Source organism: Acyrthosiphon pisum, chromosome X (genome assembly GCF_005508785.2).
Source record: "Acyrthosiphon pisum isolate AL4f chromosome X, pea_aphid_22Mar2018_4r6ur, whole genome shotgun sequence".
Classification (NCBI taxonomy): Eukaryota; Metazoa; Arthropoda; class Insecta; order Hemiptera; family Aphididae; genus Acyrthosiphon; species Acyrthosiphon pisum.
This window is the reverse complement of record NC_042493.1, coordinates 85,011,355-85,015,194: the sequence shown is the minus strand read 5'-3', so window position 1 is coordinate 85,015,194 and position 3,840 is coordinate 85,011,355.

Genomic DNA, 3,840 nt, shown 5'->3' with positions numbered 1-3,840 from the left:
CATCCGCCCTAATTAAGATTGGTAAAACAATTTTTATTTCTGAGGAGGAACTAAAAAATATTTCTAGTGTCTTGAATGATGTTAGTGGTTATACATTTATTTCATGGGTTAATGTAAATGGTACTCGTTATTCCACTAACAATATGTATGTTGTTATATCTATAAATAAAGTAACTAGTTTACCAGTGTATGGATTAATAAAGCATATTTATATTTTACCGGACATGATTCCTGTAGCTATTTGCTCTTTATTTTGTACAAATGGTTTTGACGACCATTATCAGTCATATGTTGTAAATAATACCAAAGAAATTGTAAAAATTAAAATAACTGAGTTACCATATAAAAAACCAACTAGTTATCATATTCACCCGAATGGTTTATTATATTATATTACATAGTGTTATATGTATTGTATTTTTGTATTTTTTTTAAATAATAAATAAATAAAACAACTACTTTTATGTTATTTTGTTATAATCCTACATATTTTTCCTATTACATGTATCTAAATCAACCATAATAGTAATATATAGGTATTTACATTATATATTCATTATATATTTATTTTTTACTTTATGTGCATTAACATATTTAATTGACTATGCATATAACTATCTATTCATTTTTTTAAAACAATATAATAGCTCAAATTTCAATCTACCTATTAGTTATTGTACATAAATTATTCATTGCATTCAAGATACACATGTTATAATATGAAATACCCGTGATACCTATTATTTAATTTATTTTTGTTTAGATTAAATGTCTACATTTTATAGAAAATGATCAAAGCACAAAGTGTCTAATTCTACTGCAGTAGCAAATAGGTACATATTAAACATTATATTTCATGCAATTATATATTATGAATGTTATAATTTTATATACACATAGGTAGGTACCTACAGTCTACACATAATAAAAAGTTAAGTGAACTATATAAATTATAAACTAATGTGACACAAGCACTTTTCTTTGGGAAAATTGAATGTACCTATACATAAGTACAATCAACTAGTTTGTATAGTATAGATAAATAAAAATTATGGTAATAATTATATATTTTTTGGGTAGATTCAAATAAAATGATTAGTATGGTCACCTATATCTTTAAGTAGAAATAAATTAATAATATGGTAACAGTTACTTACTTCTTTAGTCAGTTTAAATAACAATTAAAGTGAGATTACCCATATTTTATAGTATAAGTGACTTAATAGTATGATAATTATTACATTTAAATTTGGTTATAATAACATATTTGGTTATAGCTAACATAACTATATTACACAGTTAAAATAACCATAATACATCAACCGAATTCATATGGTAAATTTACCTATGGTGTGTGGCTGTCACTATACTACACCAATATTTTGGTGTCAAATAACCATTTAAATGGTTTTTTTAACCATATTTTTTTTCCGTGCGCGACTATCGTACGGTCCAGCTTCATCGGTCTTTGGTGCGGCCGTTCGACGTAGAGTTTATTATATTATAAACCACATTTTTCTCCTCACGTTCAGGTCCGAGACGCTACGTTGGTATTTTTTGTATTATTATATAATAATTGTATGAAGTCACTATCTTACGCGATTTTGTTGTCACGTGTTAATTACGGTTTACGAGATACCGGTCGTCGTACTATAAGCTGACATCGTTATGGACACATCCCGCAAGTGACTGTACAGTACTGTTTGTGCATTGAAGTAGTGAATAGCAACGTGTAATAACATTGTGTCTAACAGTGCCGTAGCCAGGGGTTGGGCATTGGGGGCACGTGTCCCCCCAACATTTTTTTTAGCTTGTTTTATATTATATTATATGTTCGATAAAAATTAAAAGTTAAGACTGTCGAAGTGAACCATTTTGAAGGGGTCGGATTTAGGAAATATTGTACATCCATCGTTAGTACTATATCTATGTGTGTAGTGACGGACTGATCATTAGTGTGTGCGAGTTCCCAGAATGCTTTATGTAATTTAAGATAAACGACGGCTAAGATTCTTGAACCCCAGTAATGTACATACGCGCGTCGCTCAGTCACGTCACTATAATTTGTGATAAAAAATATTCAACTTACATGTGCCACAAAACTCCCAAAAAATGGAAGACAAATTCCCCCAGTACCAAAAGCCCTTTTGGCTATTTTAATTTTTAAAACATATATTTTAATTCCTTAATCTCTTTTATAGATTATGTAGGAAATGGATTTATGATCTGTGGTATTGTTTAATTAGTATTATAGTACCAGAGTAATTTTTTTTTTTTCAAAATTCACTTTTACTTTTGAATTACTATGAAAAAAAAATCGCTTCCAACAAAACAATGCACACAAAAAGCGGAAAAATTGTTATGTTTTTTTCGATATTAAAATTGGATTTCTGGAAGTATATTTTTTTCTGCTTATTGATCTAATTGCACGAAAAAACTACCAGCTTTCAACAGTTCTAATATTATAGTCTTGTATTTTTGTTAGTTAATTTTAATAATATTTGAACTAAAAATGGAATGTTTTGTTTACAACATATTTTGATATAATGATAATAATATTGATGAATACATTAACCTATGGTTTACAATAATATTGATACATTGTTATATTAAAATGTAGCCAATGTAGGTACCATACTTGTTAACATAAATATAATATAGTCATAAAATGAGTAGTAGAGACACTTTATGAACAAAGGGGTCATAATTAGATATTTCAGAATTTCAAAGGCTAGAGAAAAAAAATTAAGTGCCCCTCCTAACATTTTTTTTCTGGCTACGGCACTGCCGGTCGTTATAATAATATTACCGGAAAAACACGATTGTGTACGTTCGTTGTCGGTGATACCATTTTAAGCGTACGATTTTACCTGATTTTTAATATAAATACTTGATTGCGTACGGAGTATTAAGCGTTGTACCAATTTTCATACCGGTAGATATAGGTATAGGTATACCACACGATCACACGAGTAAGATTTTTTGATAATTTAAGTAATGTTCAGTAAAATTATAACAGTATAACTACAGCTAGCATCGGTCAGATTATTGTTTAATAAATAGAGATGCTCCACCAAATGAAACTGATTATTTCGCAAATCTTTCAAATTTCAATGTATGGTCTAATGCTTTCAATTAATTCTTGTGAGCCATTGTATACTATCATTCCAAACAATGATTGAGCACGCCTGAAAAACTTTTCCCGTTTCTGATGTTTTTGAAATATCACATATTACGTTGGGTTTTCTATAAATTGCATGTTTAGTGACAGCTGCTTAAGAGCTGAATGTACATTCTTCCTCCTCCCATTAACGTGGTAACGGTGCTGGCAGAAGCAAGCGCTAACACAATATGACCGTTTGAACGGATTTATTTGATAATAAGGAAATTAAGAATGTTTTTCCAGTTCCACTGCGGAGCGTCTAAAACTTACGATTCAACGGATAGGTTTGTCACAGCTTGCATGATGGTATATTGGTATCAAATGACAAATACTATATTTTGTTCTGGAAAGAGTTCCAGCAGTGTACCTATTTTATTGTACGTACCACTGTACGCAATTTCTGTTATATGATATTGCTCCCTGAGCAGCCATCTGTCGAATGTTGCATTGACGGACCGATATCAAAAAGCTCACTATCAAGCTGATCCGCCTTTTCTGCTTGCATTTGAAATATACTGACTCCATTACTCCAACACGTTAATTTTCGTCTAAACTTTCTTGATCAATGTGGTTTAATCTCCTTTGACGTTGTGTGATTGCGTGTCGAGAACTGCGGTCTATGATTGAACAAGGCATTACAGATGATTAATGTGGAACTATGACTTAAAAATAAAGAT